Source organism: Panulirus ornatus, chromosome 29 (assembly GCF_036320965.1).
Source record: "Panulirus ornatus isolate Po-2019 chromosome 29, ASM3632096v1, whole genome shotgun sequence".
Taxonomy (NCBI): domain Eukaryota; kingdom Metazoa; phylum Arthropoda; class Malacostraca; order Decapoda; family Palinuridae; genus Panulirus; species Panulirus ornatus.
In genome coordinates this window covers 22,989,390-23,006,191 of record NC_092252.1, presented here as the reverse complement: position 1 = coordinate 23,006,191, position 16,802 = coordinate 22,989,390, and the positions used below count along the sequence as shown (strand labels likewise).

General features: G+C 42.3%; 1 protein-coding gene across 4 annotated transcripts in view; it reads right to left on the bottom strand.

Annotated features, from left to right (window-relative positions):
- Nucleotides 1-16,802, bottom strand: part of LOC139758189 (cytoplasmic dynein 1 light intermediate chain 2-like) — a 391,163-nt gene that overhangs the window by 286,258 nt on the left and 88,103 nt on the right. The window lies entirely within an intron of this gene.

Genomic DNA, 16,802 nt, shown 5'->3' with positions numbered 1-16,802 from the left:
TCATGCCACAAGCATCTTTTGCGCAATCCATCCCTGATTCCCTAAATACATCCCATTCCTCCCCCACTCCCCTTACTTCCATTGTTCTCACCTTTTTCCATTCTGTACTCAGTCTCTCCTGGTACTTCCTCACACAAGTCTCCTTCCCAAGCTCACTTACACTCACCACCCTCTTCACCCCAACATTCACTCTTCTTTTCTGAAAACCCATACAAATCTTCACCTTAGCCTCCACAAGATAATGATCAGACATCCCTCCAGTTGCACCTCTCAGCACATTAACATCCAAAAGTCTCTCTCGCGCGCCTGTCAATTAACACGTAATCCAATAATGCTCTCTGGCCATCTCTCCTACTTACATAAGTATACTTATGTATATCTCGCTTTTTAAACCAGGTATTCCCAATCATCAGTCCTTTTTCAGCACATAAATCTACAAGCTCTTCACCATTTCCATTTACAACACTGAACACCCCATGTATACCAATTATTCCCTCAACTGCCACATTACTCACCTTTGCATTCAAATCACCCATCACTATAACCTATTCCCGTGCATCAAAACTACTAACACACTCATTCAGCTGCTCCCAAAATGATTGCCTCTCATGATCTTTCTTCTCATGCCCAGGTGTATATGCACCAATGATCACCCCTTCTCTCTTCATCCACTTTCAGTTTTGCCCATATCAGTGCAGAGTTTACTTTCTTACACTCTATCACATACTTCCACCATTCCTGTTTCAGGAGTAGTGCTACTACTTCCCTTGCTCTTGTCCTCTCACTAACCCCTGACTTTACTCCCAAGACATTCCCAAACCCCTCTTTCCCTTTACCCTTGAGCTTTGTTTCACTCAAAGCCAAAACATCCAGGTTCCTTTCCACAAACATACTACCTATCTCTCCTTTTTTCTCATCTTGGTTACATCGACACACATTTAGACACCCCAGTCTGAGCCTTCGAGGAGGATGAGCACTCCCCGTGTGACTCCTTCTTCTGTTTCCCCTTTTTGAAAGTTAAAAAATACAAGGAGGGTAGGGTTTATAACGCCCTCCTGCTCCCGTCCTCTTTAGTTGCCTTCTACAACACGCAGGGTTTGTGTGGGAAGTCTTCTTTCTCCCTTGTTTCTTATATTTATTTATTAGAAATGTATGTTGTGGAAGATGAAAGCTGGCAAGGCGGTGGGTTTAGATGGTATTGCAGTGGAACTTATTAAAAATGGGGTTGATTGTGTTGTTGACTGGTTGGCAAGGACATTCATTGTATGTATGGTTCATGGTGAAGTGCCTGAGGATTGGCAGAATGCATGCATAGTGCCATTGTACAAAGGCAAAGGGGATAAAGGTGAGTGTTCAAATTATAGAGGCGTAAGTTTGTTGAGTATTCATGGGAAATTTTATGGGAGCGTATTGATTGAGAGGGTCAAGGCTTGCACAGAGCATCAGATTGGGGAAGAGCAGTTTGGTTTGAGAAGTGGTAGAGGATGTGTGGATCAGGTGTTTGCTTTGAAGAATGTATGTGTGAAATACTTAGAAAAACAGATGGATTTGTATGTAGCATCTATGGATCTGGAGAAGTCATATGATATTTATGCTTTGTGGAAGTTATTAAGAGATTATGGTGTGGGAGGTAAGTTGCTACAAGCAGTGAAAAGTTTTTATCGAGGATGTAAGGCATGTGTACAAGTAGGAAGAGAGGAAATTGATTGGTTCCTAGTGAAGTTAGTTTGCAGCATGGGTGTGTGATGTCTCCATGGTTGTTTGATTTATTTATGGATGAGGTTGTTTTGGAAGTGGATGCAAGAGTTTTGGAGAGCAGTGCAAGTATGCAGTCTGTTGTGGATGAGAGGGCTTGGGAAGTGTCAGTCGTTGTTCACTGATGATATATATTTATTTTTTCATTTATGATACTTTGCACTGTCTCCCACATTAGCGAGGTAGCGCAAGGAAGCATACGAAAAAATGGCCCAACTCACCCACATATACGTATATACATAAACGCTCACACAAGCACATATACATACATACCTATACATTTCAATGTATACATACATATACATACAGTTATATACACATACACACATGTACATATTTATGCATGCTGTTTTCATCCATTCCCGCCTCCACCCCTCCACATATGAAATAACACTTCCGTCCCCCTGCCTGTGTGCGAATTAGTGCTAGGAAAAGACAACAAAGTCAATATTCGTTCACATTCTGCTCCTCCTTTCATGTGTAATGCACTGAAACCACAGCTCCCTTTTCACATCCAGGCCCCACAAAACTTTCCATGGTTTACCCCAGATGCTTCACATGCCCTGGTTCAATCCATTGACAGTACATCGACCATGATATAGCACATCGTTCTAATTCGCTCTTTTCCTTGTACGCCTTTCTTCCTCCTGTATGTTAAGGCCCTGATCGCTCAAAATCTTTTTCACTCCATTCTCCTCCTCCAATTTGGTCTCCCACTTTTCCTCATTCCCTCCAATTCTGACACATATATCCTCTTTGTCAATCTTTCCTCACTCATTCTCTCCATGTGACTAAACCATTTCAATACACCCTATTCTGATCTCTCAACCACACTTTTTATTACCACACATATCTCTTACCTTTTCATTACTTATTCGATCAACCCACGTCATACCAAATATTGTCCTCAAACATTTCATTTCCAACACATCCACCCTCCTCCACACAACCCTATCTATTGCCCATGCCTCACAACCAAATAATATTTTTGGAACCACTATTCCTCCAAACATCCCTATTTTTGCTCTCCTAGATAACGTTCTTGCCTTCCACACGTTCTTCAACTTTCCCTGAACCTTCGCCCCCTCCCCCACCCTGTGACTCGCCTCCACTTCCATGGTTCCATCCACTGCCAAATCCACTCCCAGTTATCTAAAATACTTCACTTCCTCCAGTTTTTCTCCATTCAAACTTACCTCCCAATTTACTTGTCCGTCAACCCTACTGAACCCAATAATTACCTTGCTTTTATTCACATTTACTCTCGGCTTTCTTCTTTCACACACTTTACCAAACTCAGTCACCAACTTCTGCAGTTTCTCACCTGAATTAGCCACCAGTGCTGTATCATCAGCAAACATCAACTGACTCACTTCCCAAGCTCTCTCATCCACAACAGACTGCATACTTGTCCCTCTCTCCAAAACTGTTTTGTCACCTCCCTAACAACCCTATCCATAAACAAATTAAACAACTATGGAGACATCATGCACCCCTGCTACAAACTGATATTCACCGGGAAACAATCATTTTCCTCTCTTCCTTCTCGTACACATGCCTTACATCCTTGATAAAAACTTTTCACTGCTTCTAGCAACTTGCTTCCCAAACCATATACTCTTAATACCTTCCACACAGCATCTCTATCAGCTGGTATCATGTGCCTTCTCCAGATCCACAAATGCTTCATACAAATCGATGTAAGTATTTCTCACATACATTCTTCAAAGCAAACACCTGATCCACACAATCTCTACCACTTCCAAAACCACACTGCTCATCCCCAATCTGATGCTCTGTACATGCCTTGACCCTCTCAGTCAATACCCTCCCATATAATTTCCCAGGAATACTCAACAAACTTATACCTCTGTAATTTGAACACTCACCTTTATCCCCATTGCCTTTGTACAATGGCACTATTTGTTCTCTTGTCTTATGCACTTTTTTTTTACCTCTTTCCAAAACATCTTTTTATTGTCCCTAAAATTTAATGATACTATGTCACTCCACCTCTCATTTGCCCTATTTTTTTTACCCCATGCACCTTTCTCTTGACCTCTTGCCTTTCTTTTATACATCTCCCAGTCATTTGTACTATTTCTTTGCAAAAATCTTCCAAATTCCTCTCTCTTCTCTTTCAATAACGATCTTACTTCTTCATCCCACCGCTCACTACCCTTTGTAATCTGCCCACCTCCCACCTTTCTCATGCTACAGGCATATTTTGTGCAAGCTATCACTGCTTCCCTAGATACATCCCATTCCTCCCCTACTCCCCTTACGTCATTTGCTCTTACTTTTTTTGATTCTGCACTCAATCTCCCCTGGTATTTCCTCACACAAATCTCCCTTCCAAGCTCACTTACTCTCACCACTCTATGTACCCAAACATTGTCTCTCCCTTTCTGAGAACCTCTACATATCTTCACCTTTGCCTCCACAAACAAGATAATGATCAAACACCTCTCCAGTTACCCCTCCCAGCACATAATCATCCAAAAGTCTGTCTTTCATGCGCCTGTCAATTAGCATGTAATCCAATAATGCTCTCTGGCTTTCTCTCCTTCTTACATATGTATACTTATTGGGAGGTGAGTTTGAATGGAGAAAAACTGGAGGAAGTGAAGTGTTTTAGATATCTGGGAGTGGACCTGGCAGCGGATGGAACCATGGAAGCGGAAGTGGATCATAGGATCGCCATATATCTTGTTAGCAAGGTAAGGCCAGGAAACATACGAAGGCACATCCGCACACTTACATATATATACATATATGCATGACACCGGGTTACAGTGATGGGTGATTTGAATGCAAAGATGAGTAATGTGGCAGTTAATGTTATAATTGGAGTAAATGGAGTGTTCAGTGTTGTAAATGGGAATGTGAAGACCTTGTAGATTTCTGTTCTGAAAAAGGACTGGTGATTGGGAATACCTGGTTTAAAGAGATATTTTTTTTTTTTTTTTTTTTTTTGTCGCTGTCTCCCGCGTTTGCGAGGTAGCGCAAGGAAACAGACGAAAGAAATGGCCCAACCCACCCCCATACACATGTATATACATACGTCCACACATGCAAATATACATACCTACACAGCTTTCCATGGTTTACCCCAGACGCCTCACATGCCTTGATTCAATCCACTGACAGCACGTCAACCCCGGTATACCACATCGCTCCAATTCACTCTATTCCTTGCCCTCCTTTCACCCTCCTGCATGTTCAGGCCCCGATCACACAAAATCTTTTTCACTCCATCTTTCCACCTCCAATTTGGTCTCCCTCTTCTCCTCGTTCCCTCCACCTCCGACACATATATTCTCTTGGTCAATCTTTCCTCACTCATTCTCTCCATGTGCCCAAACCATTTCAAAACACCCTCTTCTGCTCTCTCAACCACGCTCTTTTTATTTCCACACATCTCTCTTACCCTTACGTTACTTACTCGATCAAACCACCTCACACCACATATTGTCCTCAAACATCTCATTTTCAGCACATCCATCCTCCTGCGCACAACTTTATCCATAGCCCACGTCTCGCAACCATACAACATTGTTGGAACCACCATTCCTTCAAACATACCCATTTTTGCTTTCCGAGATAATGTTCTCGACTTCCACACATTCTTCAAGGCTTCCAGAATTTACGACCCCTCCCCCACCCTATGATCCACTTCCGCTTCCATGGTTCCATCCGCTGCCAGATCCACTCCCAGATATCTAAAACACTTCACTTCCTCCAGTTTTTCTCCATTCAAACTCACCTCCCAATAAGTATACGTATGTAAGAAGGAGAGAAAGCCAGAGAGCATTATTGGATTACATGCTAATTGACAGGCGCATGAAAGACAGACTTTTGGATGATTATGTGCTGGGAGGGGTAACTGGAGAGGTGTTTGATCATTATCTTGTTTGTGGAGGCAAAGGTGAAGATATGTAGAGGTTCTCAGAAAGGGAGAGACAATGTTTGGGTACATAGAGTGGTGAGAGTAAGTGAGCTTGGAAGGGAGATTTGTGTGAGGAAATACCAGGGGAGATTGAGTGCAGAATCAAAAAAAGTAAGAGCAAATGACGTAAGGGGAGTAGGGGAGGAATGGGATGTATCTAGGGAAGCAGTGATAGCTTGCACAAAATATGCCTGTAGCATGAGAAAGGTGGGAGGTGGGCAGATTACAAAGGGTAGTGAGCGGTGGGATGAAGAAGTAAGATCGTTATTGAAAGAGAAGAGAGAGGAATTTGGAAGATTTTTGCAAAGAAATAGTACAAATGACTGGGAGATGTATAAAAGAAAGAGGCAAGAGGTCAAGAGAAAGGTGCATGGGGTAAAAAAAATAGGGCAAATGAGAGGTGGAGTGACATAGTATCATTAAATTTTAGGGACAATAAAAAGATGTTTTGGAAAGAGGTAAAAAAAAAGTGCATAAGACAAGAGAACAAATAGTGCCATTGTACAAAGGCAATGGGGATAAAGGTGAGTGTTCAAATTACAGAGGTATAAGTTTGTTGAGTATTCCTGGGAAATTATATGGGAGGGTATTGACTGAGAGGGTCAAGGCATGTACAGAGCATCAGATTGGGGATGAGCAGTGTGGTTTTGGAAGTGGTAGAGAATGTGTGGATCAGGTGTTTGCTTTGAAGAATGTATGTGAGAAATACTTACATCGATTTGTATGAAGCATTTGTGGATCTGGAGAAGGCACATGATACCAGCTGATAGAGATGCTGTGTGGAAGGTATTAAGAGTATATGGTTTGGGAAGCAAGTTGCTAGAAGCAGTGAAAAGTTTTTATCAAGGATGTAAGGCATGTGTACGAGAAGGAAGAGAGGAAAATGATTGTTTCCCGGTGAATATCAGTTTGTAGCAGGGGTGCATGATGTCTCCATAGTTGTTTAATTTGTTTATGGATAGGGTTGTTAGGGAGGTGACAAAACAGTTTTGGAGAGAGGGACAAGTATGCAGTCTGTTGTGGATGAGAGAGCTTGGGAAGTGAGTCAGTTGATGTTTGCTGATGATACAGCACTGGTGGCTAATTCAGGTGAGAAACTGCAGAAGTTGGTGACTGAGTTTGGTAAAGTGTGTGAAAGAAGAAAGCCGAGAGTAAATGTGAATAAAAGCAAGGTAATTATTGGGTTCAGTAGGGTTGACGGACAAGTTAATTGGAAGGTAAGTTTGAATGGAGAAAAACTGGAGGAAGTGAAGTGTTTTAGATAACTGGGAGTGGATTTGGCAGTGGATGGAAACATGGAAGTGGAGGCGAGTCACAGGGTGGGGGAGGGGGCGAAGGTTCAGGGAAAGTTGAAGAACGTGTGGAAGGCAAGAACGTTATCTAGGAGAGCAAAAATAGGGATGTTTGGAGGAATAGTGGTTCCAAAAATATTATTTGGTTGTGAGGCATGGGCAATAGATAGGGTTGTGTGGAGGAGGGTGGATGTGTTGGAAATGAAATGTTTGAGGACAATATTTGGTGTGACGTGGGTTGATCGAATAAGTAATGAAAAGGTAAGAGATATGTGCGGTAATAAAAAGTGTGGTTGAGAGATCAGAATAGGGTGTATTGAAATGGTTGAGTCACATGGAGAGAATGAGTGAGGAAAGATTGACAAAGAGGATATATGTGTCAGAATTGGAGGGAATGAGGAAAAGTGGGAGACCAAATTGGAGGAGGAGAATGGAGTGAAAAAGATTTTGAGCGATCAGGGCCTTAACATACAGGAGGAAGAAAGGCGTACAAGGAAAAGAGCGAATTAGAACGATGTGCTATATCATGGTCGATGTACTGTCAATGGATTGAACCAGGGCATGTGAAGCATCTGGGGTAAACCATGGAAAGTTTTGTGGGGCCTGGATGTGAAAAGGGAGCTGTGGTTTCAGTGCATTACACATGACAGGAGGAGCAGAGTGTGAACGAATATTGACTTTGTTGTCTTTTCCTAGCACTAATTCGCACACAGGCAGGGGGACGGAAGTGTTATTTCATATGTGGAGGGGTGGAGGCGGGAATGGATGAAAACAGCATGCATAAATATGTACATGTGTGTATGTGTATATAACTGTATGTATATGTATGTATACATTGAAATGTATAGGTATGTATGTATATGTGCTTGTGTGAGCGTTTATGTATATACGTATATGTGGGTGGGTTGGGCCATTTTTTCGTATGTTTCCTTGCGCTACCTCGCTAACGTGGGATACAGTGCAAAGTATCATAAATGAAAAAATAAATATATATCATCAGTGAACAACGACTGACTCACTTCCCAAGCCCTCTCATCCACAACAGACTGCATACTTGCACTGCTCTCCAAAACTCTTGCATCCACTTCCAAAACAACCTCATCCATAAATAAATCAAACAACCATGGAGACATCACACACCCATGCTGCAAACTAACTTCACTAGGAACCAATCAATTTCCTCTCTTCCTACTTGTACACATGCCTTACATCCTCGATAAAAACTTTTCACTGCTTGTAGCAACTTACCTCCCACACCATAATCTCTTAATAACTTCCACAAAGCATAAATATCATATGACTTCTCCAGATCCATAGATGCTACATACAAATCCATCTGTTTTTCTAAGTATTTCACACATACATTCTTCAAAGCAAACACCTGATCCACACATCCTCTACCACTTCTCAAACCAAACTGCTCTTCCCCAATCTGATGCTCTGTGCAAGCCTTGACCCTCTCAATCAATACGCTCCCATAAAATTTCCCATGAATACTCAACAAACTTACGCCTCTATAATTTGAACACTCACCTTTATCCCCTTTGCCTTTGTACAATGGCACTATGCATGCATTCTGCCAATCCTCAGGCACTTCACCATGAACCATACATACAATGAATGTCCTTGCCAACCAGTCAACAACACAATCAACCCCATTTTTAATAAATTCCACTGCAATACCATCTAAACCCACCGCCTTGCCAGCTTTCATCTTCCACAACATACATTTCTAATAAATAAATATAAGGAACAAGGGAGAAAGAAGACTTCCCACACAAACCCTGCGTGTTGTAGAAGGCAACTAAAGGGGACGGGAGCAGGAGGGCGTTATAAACCCTACCCTCCTTGTATTTTTTAACTTTCAAAAAGGGGAAACAGAAGAAGGAGTCACACGGGGAGTGCTCATCCTCCTCGAAGGCTCAGACTGGAGTGTCTAAATGTGTGTCGATGTAACCAAGATGAGAAAAAAGGAGAGATAGGTAGTATGTTTGTGGAAAGGAACCTGGATGTTTTGGCTTTGAGTGAAACAAAGCTCAAGGGTAAAGGGAAAGAGGGGTTTGGGAATGTCTTGGGAGTAAAGTCAGGGGTTAGTGAGAGGACAAGAGCAAGGGAAGTAGTAGCACTACTCCTGAAACAGGAATGGTGGAAGTATGTGATAGAGTGTAAGAAAGTAAACTCTGCACTGATATGGGTAAAACTGAAAGTGGATGGAGAGAGAAGGGGTGATCATTGGTGCATATACACCTGGGCATGAGAAGAAAGATCATGAGAGGCAAGCATTTTGGGAGCAGCTGAATGAGTGTGTTAGTAGTTTTGATGCACGGGAATAGGTTATAGTGATGGGTGATTTGAATGCAAAGGTGAGTAATGTGGCAGTTAAGGGAATAATTGGTATACATGGGGTGTTCAGTGTTGTAAATGGAAATGGTGAGGAGCTTGTAGATTTATGTGCTGAAAAAGGACTGGTGATTGGGAATACCTGGTTTAAAGAGATATATACATAAGTATACGTATGTAAGTATGAAAGCTGGCCAGAGAGCGTTATTGGATTAAGTGTTAAGTGATAGGCGCACAAAAGAGAGACTTTTGGATGTTACTGTGCTGAGAGGTGTAACTGAAGGGATGTCTGATCAGTATCTTCTGGAGGCAAAGGGAAGATATGTAGAGGTTTTCAGAAAAGAAGGGAGAATGTTGGGGTGAAGAGAGTGGTAAGTGTAAGAGTAAGTGAGCTTGGGAAGGAGACTTGTGTGAGAAAGTACCAGGAGAGACTGAGTACAGAATGGAAAAAGGTGAGAACAAAGGAGGTAAGGGGAGTGGGGGAGAAATGGGATGTATTTAGGGAAGCAGTGATGGCTTGCGCAAAAGATGCTTGTGGCATGAGAAGTGTGGAAGGTGGGCAGATTAGAAAGGGTAGTTAGTGGTGGGATGAAGAAGTAAGATTATTAGTGAAAGAGAAGAGAGGCATTCGGACGGTTTTTACAGGGAAATAATGCAAATGGCTGAGGGATGTCTAAAAAATAAAGAGGCAGGAGGTCAAGAGAAATGTGCAAGAGGTGAAAAAGAGGGCAAATGAGAGTTGGGGTGAGAGTATCATTAAATCTTAAGGAGAATAAAAAGATGTTTTGGAAGGAGGCAAATAAAGTGCATAAGACAAGGGAACAAATGGGAACATCAGAGAAGGGGGCAAATAGGGAGGTGATAACAAGTAGTGGTGATATGAGAAGGAGATGGAGTAAGTATTTTGAAGGTTTGTTGAATGTTTGATGATAGAGTGGCAGGTACAGGGTGTTTTGGTCAAGTTGGTGTGCAATGTGTGAGGGTTAGGGAGAATGATTTAGTAAAAAGAGAAGAGGTAGTAAAAGCTTTGCGGAAGATGAAAGCCGGCAAGGCAGCGGGTTTGGATGGTGCTGCAGTGGAATTCATTAAAAAAGGGGGTGACTGTATTGTTGACTGGTTGGTAAGGTTAATTAATGTATGTATTTCTCATGGTGAGGTGCCTGAGGATTTGGTGAATGCTTGCATAGTGCCATTATACAAAGGCGAAGGGGATAAAGGGGAATGCTCAAATTACAGATATATAGGTTTATTGAGTATTCCTGGGAAATTATATGGGAGGGTATTGATTGAAAGGGTGAAGGCATGTACAGAACATCAGATTGGGGAAGAGCAGTGTGGCTTCAGGAGTGGTAAAGGATGTGTGGATCAGGTGTTTGTTTTGAAGAAAGTATGTGAGAAATACTTAGAAAAGCAAATGGATTTGTTTGTAGCATTCATAAATCTGCAGAAGGCATATGATAGAGTTGATAGAGATGCTCTGTGAAAGGTATTAAGAATATATGGTGTGGGAGGCAAGTTGTTAGAGGCAATGAAAAGATTTTATCGTGTAGGAAGAGAGGAAAGTGACTGGTTATAAGTGAATGTTGGTTTGCGGCAGGGGCACATGATCTCTCCATGGTTGTTCGTTTATGAATGGGGTTGTTTGGAAGGTGAATGCACAAGTTTTGGAAAGAAGGGCAAGTATGAAGTCTGTTGGGGATGAGAGAACTCGGAAAGTGAGTCAGTTGTTGTTCGCTGATGATACAGCACTGGTGGCTGATTCATGTGAGAAACTGCAGAAGCTGGTAACTGAGTTTGGTAAAGTGTGTGAAAGAAAAAAGCTGAGAGTAAATGTGAAGAGCAAGGTTATTAGGTACAGTAGGGTTAAGGGACAAGTCAATTGGGAGGTAAGTTTGAATGGAGAAAAACTGGAGGAAGTGAAGTGTTTTAGATATCTGGGAGTGGATTTGGCAGCGGATGGAACCATGGAAGAGGAAGTGAATCATAGGTTGGAGGAGGGGGCGAAAGTTCTGGGAGCGTTGAAGAATGTGTGGAAGTCGAGAAAGTTATCTTGGAAAGAAAAAATGGGTATGTCTGAAGGAATGGTGGTTCCAACAAAGTTATGTGGTTGCGAGGCATGGGCTATAGATAGAGTTGTGCAGAGGAGGATGGATGTGCTGGAAATGAGATGTTTGAGGACCAAATGTGGTGTGAGGTAGTTTGATCGAGTAAGTAATGAAAGGGTAAGAGATGTATGGTAATAAAAAGAGTGTGGTTGAGAGAGCAGAAGAAGGTGTTTTGAAATAGTTTGGTCATGTGGAAAGAATGAGTGAGGAAAGATTGACAAAGGGGATACATGGAGGGAACGAGGAGAAGTGGGAGACCAAATTGGAGGTGGAAAGATGGAGTGAAAAAGATTCTGAGAAATCAGGGCCTGAACATGCAGGAGGCTGAAAGGTGTGCAAGGAATAGAGTGAAGTGGAACGATGCGATATACCAGGGTTGATGTGCTGTCAATGGATTGAACCAGGGCATGTGAAGGGTCTGGGGTAAACCATGAAAGTTCTGAGGGGCCTGGTTGTGGAAAGGGAGTTGTGGTTTCGGTGCATTATACATGACAGCTACAGACTGAGTGTGAATGGATGTGGCCTTTGTTGTCTTTTCCTAGTGTTACTTCACACACATGTGGGGGAGGGGGTTGTCATTTCCTGTGTGGTGGGGTGGCGACGGAAATGAACACGGGCAGACAGTTTGAATTATGTACATGTGTATATATGTATATGTCTGTGTGTGTATCTATATGTACGTTGAGATGTATATGTATGTATATGCGCGTGTGTGGACATGTATGTATATAATGTGTGTGGGCGGGTTAGGCCATTCTTTCGTCTATTTCCTTGCGCTACCTCGCTAACACAGGAGACAGCGACAAAGTATAATAAACATGAATATAAACATATATATACATAAACAGACATATACATATATATACACATGTACACATTCATACATGCTATCTTTAACCATTCCCACCGCCACCTCACCAAACATGAAATGACACCCCCCTAACTCCTGCGTGCACGTAAAGTAGCGCGAGGGAATTACAACAAAGGCCACATTCGTTCACAGTCTCTATCTGTCATGTGTAATGCACCAAAACCACAGCTCCCTTTCCACAAAACTTTCCATGGTTTACCCCAGACACTTCACATGCACTGGTTCAATCAATTGACAGCAGGTCCACTCCGGTATACCACATCGTTCCAATTCACTCTATTCTTTGCACAACTTTCACCGCCCTGTATGTTCAGGCCCCTATCACTCAAAATCTTTTACAATTCATCCTTCCACCTCCAATTTGGTCTCTACCTTCTCCTTGTTCCCTCCACCTCTGACACACATATCCTCTTTGTCAATCTTTCCTCACCCATTCTCTCCATGTAACCAAACCACTTCAATACACCCTCTTCTGGTCTCTCAACCACACTCTTTTCATTACCACATATCTCTATCACCCTTTCATTACTTACTTGATCAAACTACCTCACACCACATGTTATCCTCAAAGATCTCATTTCCAACATATCCACCCTCTGCCACAAAACCCTATCATTTGACCAAGCCCGACAACCATTTGAAATTGTTGGAACCACTATTCCATCAAACACCCATTTTTGCTCTCCGAGATAATGTTCTCGCCTTCCACACATTCTTCAACGCTCCCAGAAACTTTGTCCCATCCCCACACTGTGACTCACTTCTGCTTCCATGGTTCCATCTGCTCCTAAATCCACTCCAAGATATCTAAAACACTTTACTTCCTCCAGTTTTTCTCCATTTAAATTCACCTCCCAATTTACTTATCCCTCAACCCTACTAAACCTAACAGCCTTGCTCATATTCATATTCACTCTCAACTTTCTTCTTACACACACTTTACCAAATTCAGTCACCAACTTCTGTAGTTTCTCATCCGAATCAGCCACCAGCGCTATATCATCAGCATACAACAACTGACTCACTTCCCAAGCTCTCTCATCCAAAACAGACTTCATACTAGCCCCTCTCTCCAAAACTCTTGCATTCACCTCCATAACAACCCCATCCATAAACAAATTACACAACCATGGAGACATCACACACCCCTGTGGCAAAATAACATTCACTAAGAACCACTCTCCTCTCTTCCTACTCGTAAACAAGCCTTACATCCTCAATAAAACCTTTTCAATGCTTACAGCAACTTACATCCCACACCATATACTCTTAATACCTTCCACAGAGCATCTCTATCAACTCTATCATATGTCTTCTCCAGATCCATAAATGCTACATAATAATCCCTCTGCTTTTCTAAGTATTTCTCACAAACATTCTTCAAAGCAAACACCTGATCCACATATCCTCTACCACTTCTGAAACCACACTGCTCCTCCCAATTTTGGTACTCTGTACACGCCTTCACCATCTCTATCAATTCCCTCCCATATAATTTCCCAGGAATACTCAACAAACTTTGTAATTTGAACACTCACCTTTATCCTCTTAGCCTTTGTACAATGGCACTATACATGCATTCCGCCAATCCTCAGACACTTCACCATGAAGCATACATACAATGAATAGCCTCACCAACCAGTCAACAACACAGTCACCCCCTTTTTTAATAAATACCACTGCAATACCATCCAAACCCACTGCATTGCCGGCTTTCATCTTCCGCAAAGCTTCACTACCACTTCTCTGTTTATCGAGTCATTCTCCCCGACCCTCTCACTTCACACACCACCTCGACCAAAATATCCTATACCTGCCATTCTATCATCAAACACATTCAACAAAGGTTCAAAATACTCTCTCCATCTCCCTCTAACTTCACTACTACTTGTAATTACCTCCCCATTTGCTCCCTTCACCGATGTTCCCCTTTGTTCTCTTGTCTTATACACTTTATTTACCTCCTTCCAAAACACCTTTTTATTCTCCCTAAAATTTAATGATACTCTCTCACCCCAACTCTCATTTGCCCTCTTTTGATCTCCTGCACCCTTCTCTTGACTTCTTGCCTCTTTCTTTTATACATCTCCCAGTCATTTGCTCTATTTCCCTGCAAAAATTGTCCAAATGCCTCTCTTCTCTTCACTACCAATCTTACTTCTTCATCCCACCACTCACTATCCTTTCTAATCTGCCCACCTCCCACCTTTCTCGTGCCACAGGCATCTTTTGCGCAAGTGATCATTGCTTCCCTAAATACATCCCATTCCTCCTCCACTCCCCTTAAGTCATCTGCTCTCACCTTTCTCCATTGTGTACTTAATCTCTCCTGGTACTTCCTCACACAAGTCTCCTTCCCAAGCTCACTTACTCTCACCACTCTTCACCCAAACATTCTCTCTTCTTTTCTGATAAGCTCTATATATCTTCACCTTCGCCTCCACAAGATAATGATCAGACATCCCTCCAGTTGCAACTCTCAGCGCATTAACATCCAAAAGTCTCTCTTTTGCATGCCTATCAATTAACACGTAATCCAATAATGCTCTCTTGCCATCTCTCCAACTTACATATGTATATATAGATTTATTTTGCTTTGTCGCTGTCTCCCACGTTAGTGAGGCAGCGCAAGGAAACAGATGAAAGAATGGCCCAAACCACCCACATACACATGTATATACATACACATCCACACACGCAAATATACATACCTATACATCCCAACGTATACATATATATACACACACAGACATATACATATATACACACGAGCATAATTCATACTGTCTGCCTTTATTCATTCCCATCGCCACCCCGCCACACATGAAATAACATCCCCCTGCCCCCAAATGTGTGCGAGGTAGCGCTATGAAAGGACAACAAAGGCCACTTTTGTTCACACTCAGTCTCTAGCTGTCATGTAATAATGCACCGAAACCACAGCTCCCTTTCCACATCCAGGCACCACAGAACTTTCCATGTTTTACCCCAGACGCTTCACATGCCCTGGTTCAATCCATTGACAGCACGTCGGCCCCGATATACTACATCGTTCCAATTCACTCTATTCCTTGCACGCCTTTCACCCTCCTGTATGTTCAGGCCCCGATCACTCAAAAAATTTTTCACTCCATCTTTCCCCCTCCAATTTGGTCTTCCACTTCTCCTTGTTCCCTCCACCTCTTACACATATATCCTCTTGGTCAATCTTTCCTCACTCCTTCTCTCAATGTGACCAAACCATTTCAAAACACCCTCTTCTGCTCTCTCACCCACACTGTTTTTATTACCACACATCTCTCTTACCCTTGCATTACTTACTCGATCAAACCACCTCACACCACATTTTGTCCTCAAACATCTCATTTCCAGCACATCCACCCTCCTGCGTACAACTCTATCCATAGCCCACGCCTTGCAACCATATAACATTGTTAGAACCACTATTCCTTCAAACATAGCCATTTTTGCTTTCCGAGATAATGTTCTCGACTTCCACACATTCTTCAACGCTTCCAGAACTTTCGCCCCCTCCCCCACCCTATGATTCACTTCCACTTCCATGGTTCAATCTGCTGGCAGATCCACTCCCAGATATCTAAAACACTTTACTTCCTCCAGTTTTTTCCATTCAAACTTACCTCCCAACTGACTTGTCCCTCAACCCTATTGTACCTAATAACCTTGCTCTTATTCACATTTACTCTCAGCTTTCTTCTTTCACACACTTTACCAAACTCAGTCACCAGCTTCTGCAGTTTCTCACACGAATCAGCCAACAGCGCTGTATCATCAGCAAACAACAACTGACTCACTTCCCAAGCTCTCTCATCCACAACAGACTGCATACTTGCCCCATTTTCCAAAACTTTTGTATTCATCTCCCTAACAACCCTATCCATAAACAAATCAAACAACCATGGAGACATCACACAACCCTGCCGCAAACCTACATTCACTGAGAACCAATCACTTTCCTCTCTTCCTACACGTACACATGCCTTACATCCTAAATAAAAACTTTTCACTACTTCTAAGAACTTGCCTCCCACACCATATATTCTTAATACCTTCCACAGAGCATCTCTATCAACTCTTATCATATGCCTTCTCCATATCCATAAATGCTACATACAAATCCACTTGCTTTTCTAAGTATTTCTCACATACATTCTTCAAAGCAAACACCTGATCCACACATCCTCTACCACTTCTGAAACCACACTGCTCTTCCCCAATCTGATGCTCTGTATATGCCTTTACCCTCTCAATCAATACCATCCCATATATTTTCCCAGGAATACTCAACAAACTTATACCTCTGTAATTTGAGCACTCACTTTTATCCCCTTTGCCTTTGTACAATGGCACTATGCAAGCATTTTGCCAATCCTCAGGCACCTCACCATGAGTCATACATACATTAAATAACCTTACCAACCAGTCAACAATACAGTCACCCATTTTTTTAATAAATTCCACTGCAATAC